We start from the raw sequence: 22,684 nt of genomic DNA, 5'->3' as shown, positions 1-22,684 counted from the left end.
AACCCCAGAAACTCCAACAAAATCAGTATTCCTATCATCATCGCAAAAATCTCTGATTTAATTTGCATTCCAATATTATGAGACATTTTCTAAAACTTAGGAAATTACTTCTGGTTGTTCTTAACTTTCTCAGGAGGGCAGTTGATAAACACTCATTTCCCACAGATGCTGAAAATCTCTCTCTAACTTTCTTCTCTTACCCTTTTGATTCTTCACTAAAACAAATGAAGTCACTGAACCCAAAAATAACAATCTACATTTGGAAAGCAATTCCTCAGAGACTTTTCATCATTACGAAAAATGAATGAAGTTTTTGTGTGCAGCAGAAATGAAGCCAAAGAGAAAGCCTGTGTCATTGCCATTTGTCAGAGTCAGGAAGAAAGGCAGGAAATATACATGAGGCTTTTTAGATGGTGCTAATACACCAAGTAAAAATAAATAAATAAAAAGTTAGTTGTCAGTTTTGATCAGATGTATTAGAAAAAGGGAAATATCACTGCCATGTTCAAGAAAGGGAGAATGGAAGACTTGGGGGGCTACAGACTGGTGTGCTCCACCTCTGTGCCTATCAAGATCATAGAGCAAATCCTCCTGGATGTAAAGTTAAGGCACATGTGAGAGGAGGAGGTGATCCAAAACAGCCAGCACAGCTTCACCATGCCTGAACAATCTGGTGGCCTTCTACAATGGAGTGGCAGCATCAGAGGACAAAGGAAGGACAACAAATGTCATCTACATGCACTTCTGGAAGGCCTTTGACATGGTCCCACCACATATCCTTATCTCTAAATTGGAGAACGAATAAAGGACCGATCAAATGGTTGCAGACGGAGGATTGTTGTCAGTGGCTTCATGTCTTCCAATGTACAAGTGTTGTCCCCCAGGGGACTGTCTTGGGGACGATGTTCTTTGATACCTTTGATAAATACGAGTCAGGCAGTGGGACTGAGTACTCTCAGAAAGGATGTAGACAATGGCACAGTCAACACCATAATAGGAAGGGATGCCATCCGAAGGGACCTGAATAGACTCAAAAAGTAGACCCACAAAAACCTAATGAGGTTCAACAAGTCCAAGTGCAAGGTGCTGTGCCTGGGTCATGGAAATCCCAGGTATTTGTATAGACTGGGAGAAGAACTCAGAAAGAGCATCCCCATCAAGAAGGACCTGAGGGTACTGGTGGATGAAAAGCCAGACAAGAGCCAAAAAGTTATGATGTCCCATCCCTGCAGGTACTCAAGGCCAGGTTGGACAGGGCCGTGTGCAGGCTGATCTGGTGGGGGGCAGCCATCCCATGGCAGGGGTTGTGACCGATGGGCTTTAAGATCCCTTCCAACTCAAGCTATTGTATGATTCCCAGTGAATGTAACAAGCCTACTACACTAAATAATACTGGACCTTTTAGTTTCTGCATTAATCAAAAGTTTCCATCAGATCTGTGTATTTGAAAATGAGCATAAACAATGGCACAGCATTTATATATTCCCACCACATACTCACCTAGTCTATGGCTTTAATTTCATGTGCCTATTATTATCCTTCTTAAAATTCTATTTATAATTATAAGTTTCATTAAATCTCTCTGATCTTCTCATTTTGCCTAAACTGCTTCCACTTTTAATTCAACATAAGTACTATACTACTATGATGTGCATTATTAGTAAAGGCATAAATATGTACACAGAGACATCACTTTCAATGTACATGTAGAATGCGTGCGTGCATATGTAACTGTAAAGACAAAACTGGAAAATCTGAGTTACAGCGTATTTGTGTTCACAGAAAAGCAGCTATGCTCATTAAAAATAATCAGCTATTTGAAAATTACTAGTATTGTTCAACATAGCTAGAATAGTCTTTGAAGCATGCAAGAAGTGGGTGTAAATTGCTATTAGATCACTTTATAGTCAATTTGCATACCAAAAATGACAGAATGAAACAAAGTTGAATTCATCATTCTCTTTTACATTACAATTTATTATCCCTTTATACTCACCTGAGAAGGAGCACATATTAAATTTAATTGACTTGTTATTAGACAAATCAATAGTTTTTTTCTTTACGCCCCTCATTTCACTTTTAACTTGAATACACACACCTGTCAAATACCAAAATACCATAGTTAAACAAGCTCTGATGGAAAAAAAAAAAAAGTATAAATGCATCAGGAGATCTTAGAAAACCAGCTATTCAAGCATCAGTACTGGAGAATGTGCAACTGGACAGATTTTTAAGCAGCTATTCATTTATACTGTAATTGCATTAGACAAATTGCTCTAGTTCACATTGTAGAAGTAGGAGTGTTGACTCTGCAGGACTCAGCTGCTTTGCCAAGCAGCAGCAGAGAGAAAACCAGCTTTTGTCTCATTTACCTGAATTCACCCAGCACAAGCCTCTCAGCCCTTGACCATCAATAAGCTGATCAGTTACCATCAGGTGGAGGAAACTCGCTTTCAGATTTCCACACAACTGAGATGCAAGCAAAATTTTATTTCTCGGTACAAAATGCAGAGGTAGCAATCATCCTGGTATGCAACTTCTGAAAGGAAATACTCACTAAGTGGGCAAAGCTACTGAAATGGTTACAGCTCTTGAAGGGTTTGTTCCTTGCTGGCTGCAGTCAGTGCCTAGCTGCGTTTGCATTCCTCCATGGGAATACAGATTAGAGAAGGGAGAAGAGAGGAAAACAAAGCATGCACTTGAGGCATACTATAAAGGGCCTCCCAGAAAAACACAGAACCAATTCATTTGTAGGCATCAAGACAACATAATGCTACTGACCCATTTCCTCAACAGGGAATAGACCAGATGACTGTGTGTGGAACCGTAGTAAGAGAAGAAACCTCTGGAAACCTTTGCAGGAAAGATCTGCAAGTCCCACACCCAGGTATGGTGAGCCAGCCATACACTGTATGTAGAAATATACATAGATTGCCATGATCTGTCAATCTATGATGCTCCCACAGCTTTTCAGGCAAAATATTGGTATTTGTTTCATGATAATTTATCAGAGAATCAGATGTAATGCTTACAGTATTAACTATGTCTGTTAAATAAAGGTGAAAGCCAAAAGAATAATGATAAATGCTGATTTCTATGTATGTAAACATATACTTTCAGGATTTTATGCAATGCTGCCTGTTTTGAGATTACCATTCAACTGAAATTCCTTAGCACATAATTTGCTAAAACACATAATGAGAAGCAAATGCTTACTAGATTAGGCTTATGTCCAATTTTGCACAATACCTCATTCAGTTTAGCCATTAAAATTGTCATAGAACAAACAAAAAATGACTGATTGTAACATTTTATTTAAAGGTACTCCTGTGCCACATGCTCATCAGATCAACTTGTTAACTTCCTATAAACTTGTCACCTTGTCAATCCAGGTAGAACTTTGCAGCAAAATGTAGACTCTGATGTAAATATTTGCAATGAATACAAATATAATCATTTGCATTTATGTCAGTACAACCTATGAATTCAGAGCTTGTAAGTCATCAGAAATCCAACGCAATGACTGTCAATGCAGGGACAAGATGAAAAGTTTAATTAGAGCCCTTCCTGACTGACAGTGCTTACGTTATGATTTTTGATTAATCTGGAATGTTCATGCAGGCTGTGGTGGTTCTTCTCCCTGCCCAACACTGGTAGAAGCCAGCAGGCAGAAAAGGCTAAAGCTTACCTCACAACAGGCAAGCTAGCAAATATTAGGAAAAAAGATCCTGTGAACAATGAGAAACTGTCAAGCAGTTAACTTTGTAATACTTCTACTTGAATTAAGGAAGCTGGGCTGAATTAAACAACCGTAAACACTGTACTCATGCCTTATAGGGAGTCTACATTTAGGAAATGATTCAAAGCTCTCAGAAGTGACATATCATCAGTGCCTCTCAGTATCTATTTTATCTATACTGCAGTAGTCCACAGGTGCCCTAACAAAGATGCAGTCCCATTTTATTGCAAGTAAGAACAACAACTTCCTTTGAAAAACTAACACTGCCAAAAAGCAGCTTGTGGCATCATCCTTGCTTAATTGTTTTAGAACACTGTGAGCATTGCTAAACGGCTTCATAAAAGTTAGGAATACTCCAAAACCATTTTAAAAACCCCTGACTAATTTTCTGCAATTTTTTGAATGAACGAACTATCAAGCACTGACAAAAATTTTAATAAACAAATTCACAGATCCGCAAAGACTGGGCTGGCTCCAATTTTCTGCAAAATTAGATGACTGCTAACCATTTTTCTTTTTTCATAGCACCATATTCTGTGCAATTACTTGTAAAATTATTAGTCTTGCTTTTAGCTTTCTTAAGTTGCTTCTGTGACAAGTTCTTAACTATGATTTCAGCAATTACCATTTAATAGCTTTTATTTGATTATGCTGACATAAAAATAAACTGTTAGTAATTGCTCCTCTGTCAGGACTTAAATCAGGATGAACAGCCAGTGAGATCAAATCAGTCTGAGCTCATCCCTACAGAAGCAGACCCACTCTGCTCCCACATCTCCATACAGTTGTTCATATGGCAGTGGGAGTCCTCCAGCACACAGCAATATTGGCAGCTTGGGCTTTTCCAGCTTCTCACCACTGGAGGCTTACATGTGCATGGAAGTGCTTGGAGCAGAAACAAAGTTGTTTCACTCATTTGCCTAAATACCCAAATGGCCAAACTTTGTTTGATGCTTCATTCAGTTCAAGATTGCTCATCTCTAAGAATGGCAATTTAGGTAATTTTGGGCTAGACTATGTGTTGTATTGGGCCAAACTTCACTACCACCTTTGAAGTAAAAAAACATACAGAGAACTGTTAGAGGAAAAACATGAATATTTTTGATTCTACAAATACACCCCAATAACCTCCTCTCCCTAAAGAGAGACTCTACTACAGTTGTAAACTCTATACTAGTATAAAGAAATTAAAAATGCATTATGTTTTTGCCAGACACCTATTCATTGTTACACTATCTTTTGCATCCTACAATACTGATGACTAGATTCATCATAGATGGCATATAACCAACCAATCTAATTGAAGCTTTCTGCTGTGACCTGTGTGTTGGACAATGTCATAAAAAACAGCATTAAAAAATGGAATTCAAAAGTAAGTAAAAAATAAACTAATGGCTCTGATTTTATACCGCAAATATTTACTCATCACTTCTTTTTGTCATCCAGATCTCCTTCCACCTTCAATTCTTTACTGTAATTATTTTAACACATATTTTTACATTGCTGAAGGGAAATTTTGACACTAGCAGTAGGAAGTTGGAAAGCAATTAACATTTCAAATTTCATACAGTACACGATCCCTTCACATTTCAACCAGTTCCTGTGATGCAACTGTAATGTTATCACTTTTTGGAATGGAGATACATCTACTGTTTATAAATACAGAAGGGACTGTGGTTAGGAGATAAGTAATTTCTGACAGGAATCATACAGTTGGCCTAATTTTAGACCTAACTCTAAAACAACAGTGCTAGTAATATTTCTTGTATTGTTTAGATTTTATATAACGTAACCAGAAGACCAAAATAATAACCCTGAAAATAGCATGAGTATTATTTTTCTTCCTTTTAAATTGCATTTAATGATTCTGCTACATGCTGAAGGATACTGTTAATTATTTGTTTTACTTTTGAATTAATTGCTAAATCACTTACATGCACTTTGAAAGGACTAATCTAGTGAGACTCTCCCTAAATAGTAGTTAAAACAGCTCTCTGCGTGAAGTCCAAGTAGTATGGTGTCAAAATACAATAGCAAATGTTTCAGTGCACAGCTGGATTAGAATGACAGAAATCCAAAATCAAACTGAAAGATCCTAACTGACATAGCATTACTGTACCAATCTGAGTAGGTTTGTTTACTGGTTTAACTGCTGGATGTATAATTTCTATAATTAGAGCCTGACCGACTAAGCAACATTGCAATGCAGCTGCAACACCCTAAAGAAATTTTAGACAGGCTATTAAAGAATGATTTATGAAGCAGGCTTTTGTTCAACCAAGTGATTATAATTTAATAGCACTGCCTACTTAGTGTTGAACTGGACATAACCAAGCAAAGAAGCAACAAATAAACAACAAAAGGAAAGCATTATGCTATCTCCTGCACCAGACCTATGTAAAATAGTGGCACAGTAAAGCAGTGGCATGATAAACGGACCAAAAAATTTCTGCCTTGCATTTCAGGCAATTTCTCACTCAAAATATTGTGCTGAACTGCTGAAACAGATTATTTTTCCATTTGAATAAAGAAAAGCTGCAATATGCTGCCTAGTAGAAGCTTGGAAGTGCTTCTGGCAGCAAAGGAAAGGGAGAAGGAATAGCCCTTGGGAAGGGGCAATTCTACTTTAAACAGCATTTTTTAAAGGGTTTAGGAAAAACAAAGGATAGGGAAAATTGAAAGAGGAAAAAATATTTAAAGCGCCTTAGAGCTGATTGTAACATTTTTTTCTCCCTATGCACACATTCTTAAAAAGTGATGTCCTATCTGCTGTCAGACAAGTCTGTAAAATGATCCCCATTAACCTTAATGAGAGCTGGGCTGTGTCTGCAGCTGTTGTTTGACCATTAGTACACATTTCTGTTGGGAAGAAAACTCATACATGTTCTCATAACAGCGAATTATGGCAAGTTCATTTAACGTGACATTGGTGGCAGGGCTGTTGTTTTAATACAATTTTTCACTCAGCAGGAGAGCCATGGTAAGTGCCAAAAAATATATATAGGTTCAACATAAACATACCTTGTTCATCAGTAGATGGATTAGAAGTACAGATTTTAATTGAATTTACATTACTGCAAATGAACAGCAAAACTTGCACCTTTATAGGATGCACTCTGAGCAAATACTCAGTAAGACCCACAAGAACAAGGTCTATGCAAAAGTATATTCAGAAGCCATTGGAACAGTCCCAACAAACAGTACTTCACAGTTTGAGAAGATACCCGGACCACTCCAACTCTCTGAAGTACAATATAGATCGTCCCTGGAGTGTCATAAGTAAAACAAAAGATACACAAAATAGGCAAGCAACACCGGGAAATTCAGAGCATAACTTCAGAAATACTGTCTTTATATTTTTATGACAAGTATAATATTTGTTGAATATGTATGCATTTGTCTTCTTCATTTCCTGGTCTTGGAATTCTCTCATTTCTTGTACATAATGCAGGCTTTTAGGAAGGACTGAACATGATTATCCAAGCCGGGCTAAGAAAATTATTCTGTACTTCACAAAAGCAAAGATGGGCATTAGGGGAGTAAAGAGAAGCTAGCACTATTTGTGCTGACAGAGATAACGAAGTGTGGCATTTGTGATGTGAAGATGCATGAAAACTGCACAGGCAAATAAAGGCTTGATAAGATGATCTTGATGAACACGTTAAGGAAAATTAGAAAGTGCCCTAAAGGGGAATCTGACTCGTGAATTTCATCAAGGAGAGACAGAGAGGAAATGACGCTTTCAGAAATGCCAAAGTTGAGAGAAAGGTTCCAGTATCCAACTAGAAGGTGAAAGTAAGAGCATCTGAATAGAGCAAAACAAAGTGCAAAAGAAACAGCAGTAATGTTATGATGCACAGTGGACTTGAAGAGAAGAAAGGAAGGGCACTGGTTTGAAACCTTTACAGCAGTTATGAGAGTTTGGATGATTGAAAGTAAACAACAGTGGATTGTGACCCAGTTTCAGGAAAAAATGTGGAAAATAAAATTTACTCATGGAGAAAGGACTGGAAAAGTGAAGGTAGTCAAACAAAAGTGGAGAAATTAAAAACGTACGAGCCAGATAAACTGCAGCTTATACTTGATATAGCATACCAGTAAGCAAATATCAGATCCATGTTTCTGCCTGCCTCTGGCATCAGCATATGTTGCTGTCCCACAGGTCTGAGCCTGAGATGACAGCTCCTGTAGGAATCATAGTGGAACACAGCAGAAAGGTAATTCACAGACTGTTGCTCTATTCCCAGAAGTAGTACTTTATATCAGAAATATTTCTAGAAGTTCATAACAGAGAACTCTATACCACTCTCTCTGTAGGGAAGAAGGGATTCTACGATCAGGTAGCTAAATAGGTCAACACTGTAGAGGTAAAGTAAAATACATTATGGTTTAGGAATGTACTGAAACAGCTTGCCATTGTTCCAAGTGTGCAGATGAAAGACAATGGTAATTTTTTCAGGGATCTTTAAGGGTAAATAAACTCATCGTAGAAACTTCTGATGAATTGACTTTTGGAATTTTAGATCTATTTCTCAAAACACCTTTGAGACATGCACTGTTTTATCTCTTGTTTTGCAGATAGGCAATTTCTCCCCAGCACTGTTATTCTTTCAATTTAATCATATAATTATTGTTGTCTTTTTGATTTCCTCAACTTCAAATGAGAGACAATTACTCCTGTTCTCAAAGCCTTTGAATAGCCCTTTTAACATAAATTAAACCCTTCAGTTATATAAAACTCAACACTTTAAGCAAAAAATATGGATTCACACTATGTGAATGAAGAAAAAAAGAAAACGTGCTGATACTGAGAGACACCCATACATGTAACCACAAGTTCACATGTCACAGAAAAGCTTGAGAAAACAGCCTAGCAAAGAAAATTAAAATAATAATAATAATAATAAAATAGCCATATTACTGCAAATTTTACAGGCAGGAAAATTTACAAAAAAAAGAACATCTGTGATATCTTGCTGCTTCGTCATTAGAATTTTAACCTTTGAAGTACCTGACATCATCTTGGGTTATGGCAAATTTTATTTGAGATAACACTAAAAACGACTGAAATAAAATATTGAGAAAAGCACCTAGAGTTTTTGGAAAGCCAGTGTAAATTGATTCACTATTCTACATATATAAATTCTTCATGACAGACCTAGGTCTTTTGTATAGAAAACTCTTGTCCCTTCATAAACACACAATTTCTTAATCATATTTACAAGCCTGTGAATGCCCAGGACTCCTTTAGCTCCTCACACAGCATTGATTTACTCAGAAAGTGTGTATGACATGAGAAAAAAATATCTGAAATTATTTCTGTGGCAACACAACAGTCACAACCCAGCTGCTGTTATACCAATGTAAAAGGGTACTGTAAAGTATCTGCCTAATGTTCAGTATGGAAGTCACACATCAGAACACTGTTTATACACAATAATTTCTAATCTAAGTACCTACACTAGGATGTTATCTCCTGGTACAATCATCCAGCAAAGACCTTCTTACTGTACTCAGAGCTCAGGCAACTGCTTCAGGAGCACAAACACTTAAATCTTAAGGACATGTATACCCACTCTGCTGAACCAAGTTCCTCCATCAGGTGGGGATGCTGATGGAAGAAAACAGTACAGCACTCTCACTGTGTAAAACTCCTTCAAAGGCTCTGAGGTTTTGCTGGTGTAAGTTGGGAACAAAATTTCAGACTGGCTTTTATCTATATTTTTAAGGGACTCCTAATGAACATAGACAGACTTCAGATAGTGCTTCAGATCTGTGAGCAAATAACAAAATAAAATAAACTTGCTTTCATCCAAAAAAATCCATTCAGTAAAGCTACTTTGAAGTGTATTTATAGAGACAAGGACTGTAGGTACCTGTTATATATAAGGCTTCTCTATAAAGCTTGCTGAAACTTGCAAGTGCCAGACTAAATTAAATACAAATAGCCTATAAAAAATAATTTTCATTTTATTCCATTTTGAAATAATTATCTCAACAACAACAACAAAAAATGAAATTCAGAAATTTGGATAATGAAAGATGAGATTATCAACAAAAATAAACCACAGTAGGATGGGATTTTTTTCTTTTAATCTTCGCAGCGAAGATAGACTGACACTACCTTGTGTAACCCCCCTCAGAGTGGCTGAGGCCGACAATATTAGAATTGTTTTCTAGAGTCACTGCAGCAGCCCTTAGACATTCCCAGCAGTACCATGACAGGGCCAGAGAGATCATTTTTAATGACTGTACAACCAGAAATGCTTTGCATGATCTACATCTTATAATTGCTCTTGTTCCCAGAGAACAGAGCAAAGTTTTACAGTGCACAGTGGGGGACTGAAAAGATTCTCTTTAGAAAACTTGTAATGTAAATACATGACAACAAGGCCTTTGAAACTCATTCAAACATTTGCCTTACACAGTAACATTTCTGCTTCAGTTACAGAAATAGACTCAATGACTTTTTAAAAGGATTTTTTTAAAAGCCTCTGATATCCCTTCATCTAGAAAAAAGTCCCATATGTGCAATCCCATGGATGAAATGACACAACAGCGCATATAAACAATGCTCATTAAACCAGATGAACAATTATTAAGGAATTCACTGTCCTCTGAGTTCTGTTTAATTATTCTAGCCTTGAAAGCATAAAGCTAGAGGTAGTTTTGTCAACAGCTTGCACGCATACACAGAAGCCATAATGAGGATGCTTACATTTTCCACTTATATTTTAATCTTTTAGGCTGCCCTTTAGGCTGCTATGACTGAAAGGTCCTGTTCCACATAGTTGGCCCATAGTACCACTGTGACACTTCTTCAGAGAAGAGCTCCGAAGATAATAACAGAGCTGGTTCCTCTGCACGTGTCTGGCAGCCTATTTAAATTAAATCTCTGAAATCTCTGCTTAATCTTCTTCCATAGAGACACCAAGTTCTCTGCCACCCTTTTCCTTTTCATCCAAGGAATAAACCCAGACCCACAGAAACAAAGAACAAACAAGCCATTGTCTTGCCTGGGACAAGGACGTACTAAGTAATCTGATTTTCCAGGAGTACTATAGTGGTACATATTAATTTAAGTCAGGATGCATTCAGATCTCAGTGATTTTATGGGTTATTCTTTGCTCATGTACATGGTTTCAACTGCTAAAAACAAAACTTTAAGACAATTTACACTACTTTTTTTTCTTTTAATTCTAAAGTGCTTTGGTTTTGGTCATTACTAACAGATGATCAAATCTCCTTCATTTTATTTATGCAGTTAGGATCCATCCTGATCACGTTATTCTATCCAAAAAGATATTCAAACAGAATAGTTAAAACATGGATATTTAAAAAAATGAGAAAACAAAGTCTCCCAAGGATGAAAAAGAAGGGCTATTTGTCCTACGAAAAACAAAGAAAAAAAAAAGGAGGGGGGAGGAGTTTAATGTTATTATGTTATTGTTTATGAATTAATCTATTTGGTTAAAAAGCTTATTGAGTCCTAAATTCATGTTTTCCTTTAGAAAAATCTTTCTCTTAGTCAAAAAATCATCTCAAAAATCTTGCATTTTTGCACTGATTCACGTTGCATGTGATATCTCTTCAAGTAACTAGGTATTTCTTTTGGATTTCATTGAGTTTAAATAAGACCCCATTAACCGTAATCCACTTTTTCTTGTTACAGACTAGAACCTCGTTATTTTCAGGCTAGTTCAAATTATTTTAGATATATAATGTAAACGTATTTCTTCATTAAAGAAATATCATTTTACTTGGGTTGTATTAATTCACCCAAAGTTATATCATGCGTCACTTATGAGATTAGTGATACTGATTTCAGTGGATTAATCCAGAAAAATACCTGCACTTAATGGAACAATAGTACCATTCCCACTCTGCCCATAAAGAACATAACAATTGTAAAGACATCTTCCCCACAATTCCCCCTGTTCCATCCATATTTCTTTTCCCCCACATTTAGGTAAATGAATTAGCTGTGTTCATCTTCAAATAAGTGCATGTGTAGTCTCTGACCCTTATTCAAGTCTAATTTAATCTATCTTTTTTTCTTAATTTGTTTGAAAATGAACTTTACTTGACCGTAGCTCTGCTGTGATTGAAGCCTTTATAAACTGAGTATGATGTTTAATTTCATTTTATCTTAAACTGTTTATTCCTGCAAATACTTCAGTTAATGTTACCGGCACGACATGTTATCTTCCAGGCCAGTAGCTTGCTGAATATGATTCTGAACACTGAGCGGAGATGCAAGAGCACGTAGCAACTGAGATGCAATATCAGGGAGAAATAAATTCATTCATTTCATACATAATCCTATTGGAAATGAGTACCATCTAGTCCTCTGCAACTTTATGCATCCACAACACTCCAAGAGATTTGCAAAACCTTTACATAATTCACCACCAAATCACCCAAAAGCCTTTATTACCATTAGAGAGGCTTCAGAGCCAGCAGAACAGGAGCTAGGACAAAGAATTTTGGTATCCTGATTCACACTTAGAATCTACACTTTCTGAGATCGCATTCCAGATGATATTTGAAAGTGAACTGCACAGTAAATACCCTCTCAATTTAACTTTGACTTTGTGAGAACAACACACCAATGAAACAGCAGAGATTTTAATATTACCCCCCAGCTTTCGCCATCTACAACCCATATTACGTACTGGCAAAGAAGGTGGAAAAAAGAACCTGAAAAGGCAAGTTATGTATCAGTGATAAAAGCTGTTTCAGGCCAGCAAACATTTGATTAATCCCTTCCCTTTCAACCTAAGCCATCCCATGATTTTGTGGATTGATGTTCTACAGTAGTCATGCTAAGAAGTGGTGATCCAGCCTCTCCCTAGCTTGCCTCCTGGGAGAGGACAGCAAAACTCAAGATATTTTAATATAAATTTTATTTCCCTCATATTAATTCCATTCAATTACTTATACAGAATAATGTAACAGCTCAAATAAATAATTCTTATAGTGAAAAAAAGTCTGAAAGATCATGTGTTATTATGTATTATATTGATAAATAGGATCACTATTCATTATGCTTCATTCTAGCCGTTGATGTAGTCACAATGATGAGCAAATTCCTATGTATCTGAAGCTAAGCACATAGATAGTTACTTACAGAATTATAGTCCAGGTAGCCAGGTTTAATCCAGACTAATTTCCCTGGATTCATACATCGTCTTTGTTCAATATCTTTTACATGAGAGTTGATTATAAAATGCTCTCTGTTTAAAAAAAATATACACTTCTGGCTTTATAAAAATAAATAAATCTGCTAATGTGCAGAAGCTCAATCTTTTGGTACTAGGTTAAGGAAAACAATTGATCATGATTCATGAATTATTCCATGAAATTATTTCTTCAGATTTGTTAGAAATGAATAATATCTAGTGAAATATATTCTGAATGAATGTGCTTAAAAAATTAACTGATTTAAGGAGGAAATGAGCGTTCTCAACATTTTTCAACGCGATAAAAAAGAATAAATCCATATAAAGTATGACAAACATATACATAAAACTACTAGTAATATGAGTAATTATGTAAAGTTATAAAAAGTTCAATTAAGAAATTGAAATATTTGTGAGGGATGAACGAATCCACTGGAGCTGTTAGAATTTCTTTACTGCCTTAGTCTAAAAGCTGAGCAGTTTTAAAAGCAAAGACATTTTGGCAACTTTAACCAGCCTTTGGCAGGAAGATTTAGCCATGTTATATATGAGTACAGGTGATTTTGATAGAGTGACGCATGGAAGTAGAGTATCAGTTCTGTAATTGAAACAAGTTTTGTTAAATAAATATTACAAAGTGCAACCTTGTACAGTGTTTATTTCAACAGTACTCATTTGACAAAAGAGTTATTGGTGTTGACAGAGAATCAATTTTGCAATATTTCTGTAATCTGTTGGTTTGTGCAGCTTTTATTCACTGAAGATTGAGCAAGGAATTAAGATGGTGGCAGACAGGAAATTAAATCTGCTTGTTAAAGTGTCTTAAAAATGCTTTTGTACATCAACTAATTGAAGGTATGAACTTAAAAACTTTTATGGAATTGACATACCAGTATTTCCGTCCTCATGTAATTATGGAAGAGAAGTGACAGCTTCTAGGCAATAAATGTGTAACTATTGGTCAAAAGACACTTCTTCAAAAACAAATAAAAAAAGAATATTAGTATATCTGTACTTGATTGATAACTGACAAATTAACATAAACATTAAATTAAAACCCAGAGGCTCATTCAAATTGTCTTCCTACTATACAGACACATTCAGCAAAGCTTGTTTACTGTTTTTAGGAGTGATAATTAGCAATAATCTAGTTTGAAAACACTGATGAAACTCACACAATTATCATGAATACCTTTCTTAAATGCTTCCTGATGGATTTTGTAATCAACCATTACAAAGTAATGTTGATGGATATGATAAGCATTTACTTGGATAAATGCAACTTCTTGCCATGGTACGTACTCAACAACTATTTTGCTGGAGAACAACTGAGGGAATTCCTTCATATGAAAATGTGTGAAGAATACCCATGGTCCCTTACAAATCTGATTTGCAGAGTTGATGGTTTGCTCTTAGCCAGGTAAATGAGACTACTGATGGAGACTCTGTGGTCCCAAATCTTTACTATATTAAAATGCAAACAACAGAAAATTAAAGCATCTCCTCAGCTCTTCATCATCATAGAAACATATTCCAAGTTTAATGAAAACAGAACTTGAAAAGTCATAGCAGATATGAATTCTGGATAAGGGACAGGGGAGGGGGGAAAATAATGTAACAGACAAAACAAAAGAAAAAATATTTTCATTGAGTACTCGAAACTATTCTGCTATACTTGCTTGCTCTTAACAAGTCAGAGAATGAATCCTTCAGATGCATTATAGAGCACTCACAAAAACTTCCACACCTTCAGTGATATTGCATCATCAGTACTTGCTGTGGCTAATAAGCAGGTCATTAACTATCAGTGCTAGTGGAAGACTTGCTTCCACTACCATTCATAACTTCTTCTAAACACGAAGCTTAACAAGCATCCCTACAAACCTTCAATATTCCTCCTACCCTTGTTTTCTCTAGATTTATTAAGCAAATCTGGAATACTATTTAAAACCTGTCTTAGCATACTAAACTAATACTGATAAAATAAGCGTACTACACCATTACTAATTGATTGGCTTCTCACAGGATCACCCGTGGATGCTGAGTGATGAAAGGAAAGGTCTTTCCTCTCCTCACACAACCATTGCATACCTTAGGGTATACACGCACACACATCTAAATATATAAATAAAATAAATTACCATTGTTATTTCTTCTAACAAATGGCAAATTATAATTATTATTAATATGATGGAACTGACTCATCCACCAGGGCTCTGTAGGCTGAACTGTCTACAGCAGGGCTGTAAATCCCACAGTCTGATGGAAATAGCTAGAGAAAAAGTATGCCTGACACACTGGGATTGAGAAACAGCTCAAAGCATTCTAAAAACATAACTTTTAACTTTGTTATTGTGGGTTTTTTTAAATTATTTAAATAAGTAGTTCTTTTCTAAGTTGTGCTGCTGCCATGGGTGAACTACTGTGCTGATACAATACTCCATCTCCTCGTTTTAATATTGACAAATGTTATATCTCTGTGAAATTCAGTTTTTCCATAAGAAAAACTGAAGCCCTGTTAAGTCTTTCTGAGATACATTCATGAAAATGCTGTCTCCAAACAGATAATTAACATTAATACACCAATATCATCATATTATAGTCTTGTGTAGTACTTCTTGCAAGTTATCCAGAAGATACTGTCTCAATACTAGTGCAGTACATACAAGTGTTTATCACAATAATCTTCTAAGAGGTAAAATAGCTACTCTTTTTCTAAAAGAAAGAATTATTTAGTACTAAAAGTAAAGAGTTTGAAGTTATATACATTTCAAAATATCTGACTGGCAGTTAAGATTTAGGGGTTTTATATTTTGTATTTTGTGTTTTGTCAAATAAAAGTGTAACTATTTCCAACTTTTTATGCTGACTGTATACATCTGTATAGGGCCATTGCTAATTTTGTTTTGTTGGGGCTTTGTTGTTGCGTTTTTGTTTTTCTTCTCCTCTTTGTTGTTATCATTTCTCAATCCAAGTTATCATTTAGGAATTCACATACGAAGCACTGAAGAGACTTGTTTTTAGTGCTACAGACAGCAAATGAATTAACTTCATGACCAGAGATAGACCACTGTTAAAGAGAAAGACCCAAGTTATGTTAATAAATGAATTTCATTAGTCAAGGAAGAATGTAATTGATAGAACAACAATAAAACTGCCCAACTCTGCCACAAATAAATGAGCCAGTCATATATTTGAATCAAAATATTTCTTAAAAAGCTCAAATGATCTAACAGGTTATGTCTGAAAAGAAGAAAATACTTCCCTATCCAAAGGAAACAAGAGTAGTGATAATCTGAGTGGGTGCTGAAGACTCTCTTGACCTATTTTTCCTTTTGTATCTATTTGTCACTACATTCTTCTGTTATTCAAATATTGTGCAGTTCTCTGGTAGACACAAGACTGCTGTTACTGTTGCCAACATTGTATAAGCAAATTTCCTTGTTCAGGAAAGATCAGAACCACTGGACAGCACAAACAACTCTTCCACACAGCGGGAACTTAGGGAAAACCAGTTGGACTATTAAAGTAATCCCTTAAAAACACTGATTAAAAAAAGCATTTGAGAACAGAGAAATACTAACTCCAACCTCAGAACAAATTAATGAAATGGTATAACACTGATACAAGCAGATTTATGCATAGCTGTAGAGTTTGGCCAATTTGTAGCTTAAAAGTGTAAAAAACATTTCTCTGAGTATTTAGTTTTAATTATTATATATATACACACACAGAGACAGATCCCAAGCCATCTGGACAGAGGCCAAGTGTGGCACAAGCATCATTGCCTGTACTACGGTAGTGAAAACTACAATCTCACTTTTGCTACCATGTATCGTTATAATTATGAGTTGAAAATCTCTGAAATATGGATTAACTCAGTGCCATGATTTTGGGTATTCAAATTTCAGCAGTGTTACAGTTGAAATAATTTCTCCAGGATGTCCTTTCACTATATGACTTTCTTGTCATGTATTTGCATTCTTTGTCTCTAAATCCTTTCAAGTCCCTTTTTCCTTCCATATTTCTTTACCTCCTCACAAAAATTTCAGATATAATTATAGATTGTACACATTTCCCTTAGTGCATTTCCCAATTTACTTTTAAGTTCAACTTTTCCCAAAAGTAACCAAAGACCAACCCATTCCAGAATTTAGTATGAATTAAAATAAACAACAGAGTAAAATATAAACAGAGTAACAAAGCATTCTTTACAGATAAAATCTATAAGGATCCACAAGAGGACTGCGGGGAAGACTGGAGAAATCATACCACAGAAGACAGGGTGTTACTTGTTTAAAAAGTGTATTCAGGAGTCTGAGGTTGCAGAAATGAACTGGACATTCCCATTCCAACATTCCCAACATTTCCCAGATGTTCAAAACTGGTGTAACTCTGCTTGCAAGCAATAGTAATAGGAATGCACGCAACTGTTCCAGTGTCTTACCACCCTCACTGTAAAAGACTTTTTCTTATCCTTATGTATATATACACATTACTACTCTCAAAAGAGAAATCAAGTGAAATACAGTCAATTTCTGTCATTTTTAAGACAGCTTTCAATGGGGAAACAATTAAAATTGCCATTTGTACTGAAATTTCTTTCAAGCAATGAGAAGTATCTCTATATGCTACTTAGAAAGGTGCTAATTCAGTGACATAAACTCATTATATTTGCCAGCAATATGCTCTCTGAAATACTAAAACAAGGTTTTAAGCAAGTATACCTCACAAGAATATGAATATACTATGTACTACCTGAGCCAGGTTAATTAATGGCAAATGTAAAACTAACTACAGAGCATAAACAATAAACAATAACAACATGTTAGATATGGACTCTACTCACTCTGGATTTAACAGTACATAAGCCTGATGTTAAACATATTGCAGCATGCTTGATTTAAATATCAGTTTAAATACCAATTAAAATTAGTAAGCCTATCAGAAATGAAATGCATTTATGATGAAATAAACCACTAAAAAAATGCAGGAAACAAAATAGAAGCCAACATGTTTTCTACTAAGACTCCAAACAAGATCCTCCTGACAGTCTTACATTTCTGTTGAATTCAAAAATATTTTGTAGATGCAATTTCTACTTTTAGGAGCAGATAAGAACAACTATATTTAGTCCAAGATTTAGTAAGATTCTTGCCAATTGCTTCAAGTAGTAATTAGTTTCAAAGGAACCATTATAGAGCTTTAACTACCACAGATCATAAGGCTTTGGCCAATCAAATTTAATTATTCCCACATATCAGATCCCATTTCCAGATCTCCCATCTTGAAATTCTGGCATGTCCTAGGCTTTCAAGACATTTATCTCAAGTGAAAAATAGTTTGCAATTGTTCATTCCATTTCAAAGGATTTCCTTCATATCATCACTAATCCAAAATATAGTTTGTCTCCTCAATCACTATTTATTTCTTCTTTCCTTAAAGTAGGAGTACTGCATCCAGGCTTGGGACCACCAGCTCAAGAAAGATGCAGAGCTGTTAGAGTGGGTCCAAAGGAAGGCCATGAAGATGATCAGAAGGATGGAACACCTCTCTTATAAAGAAAGGCTGAGAGAGCTGGGCATGTTCAGCCTCAAGAGAAACTAGAGAGACCTCGTTGTGGCCTTACAGGGAGCTTATAAAAAGGAGGGGGACCAACTTTTTGCATGAGTAAATAGCAACAGGACAAGGGCAAATGGTTTAAACTAAAAAAGAAGATTTAGATTACTTTTTTTTTTCTTGAATAAGAATTCTTGACCTTTGCTCATTGACAAGCTAAAAAAACATCCCTGCATCTCCCTGATCCTGGCTGTTTTTGTTTTGCCATATATCACAGTAATTATGGAATGTCTTTGCCTCTGCTCTCTTGCACTCTCAAGATTTCACCTTAGCTTTATACTTTTCTGTAACAATATTAAAGCAAACCAAAGCAAGCCAATAAAAATACCTTGCAATAGAGACATTTAAGTTTTGTTATTTATGCAGAATCTGAAACATGTTAAGAGAGGAATAAACTTTGATAGAAATTTTATAATTACAAACAATAAGCCTGAACATTTTCATCAACTGGGACAGTCCAATATGAAGCTGACAATATATGGATGTTAGAGGTGAATATTAGTGACCCTAAAGGAAAATATTTTTTCAATATCCACAGGTACTAGAGGCCAGTAGGATTCTTATGGGGAAGAATTAAACTAACCTTTGGTAAACAATAAGATAAAGTTCACCTAGCTGTCCTGGACTCTTGTGCTGGTTTTCTGTTTATTTTTTCTGTTTCTTTGTTTCAGTTCTAAAATTAAATGTTGTTAATGCAGAGAGAATCACAGGGGTTTTTTATTCTTTTATATTTCCAGAAACTGCATAGCAGAAAAAGCTGTTTTTCTTATTTGTAAAAAAAGAAAAAGTATGTAATGCTTTAGAGACACAGTATAAAATTAAAATCTGAATTTATTGAATTCAAAGCAATTTTAAAAGGTTCTCCTGTTTAAAAACTACATATTTTAATATATTAATGTTAGGCATATACTACACATCATCAAAAGTCATTTGAACATCGTCACCTTATCTGAACCTCCTTAAACTTGCTGCCTGGGACCATGAGAGCTCATATCTAACCTCTACCATTCTATAGTTCTGTTGTTCAGGAAGTACAGCAAGGACTGAACAAGTATCATTAGAGTCAAGAAATGTCCTGAAGAAACGTGAATTGGTATGAATTAAGGTCACACATCCATAATTCTAGTTTTACCATGTCTGTAGCCAGCTTATAAGTAACTTCTAAAAGAAAAATTCAGAACCAAAGACTTTCCTTAAACCTGAATTAACAGAACAAGGAGATATTACTTAGGAGCATTCCCAGTGGAAAATAAATAAATAAATTAAATAATCAGGTAATATTCCAAGTTAAATAATTATTCAGTGCCAATAGATTACTGAAAGCACTGTTAATTTCGAGACAGCACAAAAGGATAAAATTCACAAGACTCCCAAATGGGCTTTGGAAAAAAAAATATATAAGTATGTATATATTGTCAACACTTTTCACAGGCACAGGAAAGGGCTTTCTCAAAATTCTAGAACATGCGGAACTGTGACCAGACTTCCAAGTCCCAAATAGTCACCATGATCTAGCCTGGCCATTGGGCACAGCAGGTATCTGATCCCAGAAAACCCTACTTTTTAAAATGCTTTAGTATTGTTAGTTTTGAAGCACCTTCGTGATCAGTGCTTTTACCATCAGCAGAGAGAAAAGGAAAGTAAAAATATAAGTGAGCAAAAGTACAAGAGTGCAAGATTCTGAGCAAGAAAAAGCATTTACTGAGATACAGAAAATTAGGAAAAAAGACAGACAAATCAGAACCAAAAAGTGGCAACATACCAGTCCTAACAGACTTCACAACAGCAAGAAAAAGGTGCCTGCTGCAAGTCTCTGGAGACACAGGGATAGAGAAAAAGGTTGTGAAGCTGGCAAAGATGTCTGATTATAATAGAAAAATAGCTGAAGTGCCTATTAATGCTACATAGCTTGAATGTCTCAGGTATACACTGAGTCATATCTGTAAAAAAATAAACTCTCTTCATCTGGGATGCAAGACATTGCAAAGAGCTAAATCATAGCCGCTCAACAGCAGCTTCTACTATCCATTTTGTAAAAGTAGGGGTTTTTTGTTTGTTTTGTTGGTGGTGGTGGTGGTGGTTGGGTTTTTTGTTTTGTTTTGTTTTTTGTTTTTTTTTTGTCTCAGAGAAAGATCATTGACCATGACAACACTGAGGAAAGATATAGCATTGCATTTTACCGCCAGTTCTTTCCTACTGCTGGAACACACAGGACCTCAATGAACAACCTGTTTACTTAATTGTTCCTTGTAAAAACACTCTTTCTTCAAGTCTAAGAGAAAAAGGGTTGAAATTCAAGCCTTTAACAAAGGTAACCAGTATTAAAACGCTTAAGCTCTAGCAATATTTTGTTTGCGATGAGGCAACATTATGTACTCAGTGAACACACATACAATATATTTGCTTTCTTTCAATCCTTACATTAAAGGCTCATTGAAGCTACCAGCCCTGATATCTGGTGTCATATAGAACTACTAGCTAACAACACAGCAATAAGTGATCATTGTTCCTATTCAGGACTTTTGTTCATAGCAGAAAATTAGAATGTGCTTCAACAGCTATCAGCAGAGCTGGTGTGATGTTGGCATTCCAGATGGAAACAAAGGTAAGATGCATGGCTAGTGTCTTAGACAGCTACAATGAAAATCCTAATCACATTGAGCTGTGATGACACTCACAAGCATCAATGACACTGATGTTGACAACTACCCCAACTTTTTAATGTAAGAATCTACTGACATAGCTTCTGCTATGAAAAGTGGCCTTAGTATCTATACAGCACAAATTCAGAGTGTTCTCTTAGGAAAAAGATTTTCTTCTAGCTAACAATGTATTAAATTATAATATGACATAACTACACATTAGCACTGTAATTTTCTGGGCATCTTAATGCATTCATAATGAAACAGGAAAATTTTCATAAAGGCTCTTCTATCCATACCTTATTGTGATACTTATAATATAGTATACTGATAATTTCACAGACCATATTGACATAATGAACACATGCACTGTTTGGTAATCGAGGATTCCAGTGCTGGAATTCTGATACTGGTTCAGAATTGGCTTACCTTATTTTCTCACTATTTTGTTTGTGAACAGTTTGGATCTTTTTTTTTTCCCCTTCGATCTAGACATAAACTCCAAATGTTTGAGACTGCAGTTTGGGAAACTAATCTAATTACTGTTTAATCTCAGTACACAAGGTCATTAACCCAAATGAAGCAACCAGACTACCAATAATTTGTCAGCATTCCTTATATATGGCACAATTAGAGATGTCTGGAATAACAAGCTTCTTTTAATTATTTAACTTAGTTTTTATTTGCACTTACAGATATAAACATATTCTTTTCTAAGGAGAATATTTAAGACATCATTACCAAAGCAGACAGTAGCGTATGTATTATCATTAGAGGGATGTATTTGTACGTTGCATTTACCCTCAACAGAGCAAGCTGGAATTTTAAAGCAAACTGATTCTATGTGGATTCTTATATGGGTTTATAGTTCTGACAGCACTTTAATAGAGGATCTCACTCTACATTCACATTGGCTTTATACCTTCCTAATGGCTATCATGCTCTATTTTATTGTTCAACAGTAATTTTCTTACAATTGCAAAGAAGGAGCAACTGTCAATTATCAGTTGTTGAGAATCCACAGTCAATTTATTCTTCCAAAAATCAGTGTATTTGCTTGGCATTTCACCTTCCCCTGAAATCCATTCTCACAACTGTGTAAAAGTTTTCATCCAAGAGTTGCTGTGTGTGTCCTGTAATTCATAATACAATATGTCCCGTGTTGTGTATAATGCACATGAAAAAATATCATATTTTTAATTAAAAAAAACCTGATGTTTAAAGCACACAGAATTCTATATATCATCATTTTGGCCAAGTAATGTTTCAGAGCAAGATGCACTGTACAGTTCTTCTCACAAGGTCTTTACTAAAGCACTATAATCAACAAATAAAGTTATCAACATTATGATGTGCCTCAACATAAAAGGTTTAAATTTAGCTGAGAGTTATACACAATGAATAATTCAAACAAATCTGTTCATATGCACAGTAGTATATAAAATTTAAGAATTTCAGTATTTGCCTTGTTTGATTTTGATGCCTGTAATCCAATATAGTTT

The 22,684-nt window shown here is 35.4% G+C and overlaps 1 protein-coding gene across 1 annotated transcript in view; it reads right to left on the bottom strand.

The window, feature by feature from the left end:
* Positions 1-3,892: 3,892 nt before the first annotated feature.
* LOC136044449 (heat shock transcription factor, Y-linked-like) overlaps positions 3,893-22,684 on the bottom strand; it is a 132,539-nt gene continuing 113,747 nt past the window's right edge. The window contains exon 3 of the mRNA XM_065729776.1: positions 3,893-3,903. The gene's annotated coding sequence lies outside the window, so the exon portion shown is untranslated. The remainder of the gene's footprint in view (positions 3,904-22,684) is intronic.

The sequence above is a fragment of the Cyrtonyx montezumae genome, unplaced genomic scaffold, assembly GCF_038088225.1.
Source record: "Cyrtonyx montezumae isolate F1298 unplaced genomic scaffold, pur_monq_1.0 scaffold_11, whole genome shotgun sequence".
Classification (NCBI taxonomy): Eukaryota; Metazoa; Chordata; class Aves; order Galliformes; family Odontophoridae; genus Cyrtonyx; species Cyrtonyx montezumae.
The sequence above is the reverse complement of the archived record's forward strand: the minus strand, read 5'-3'. Positions and strand labels throughout refer to the sequence as shown.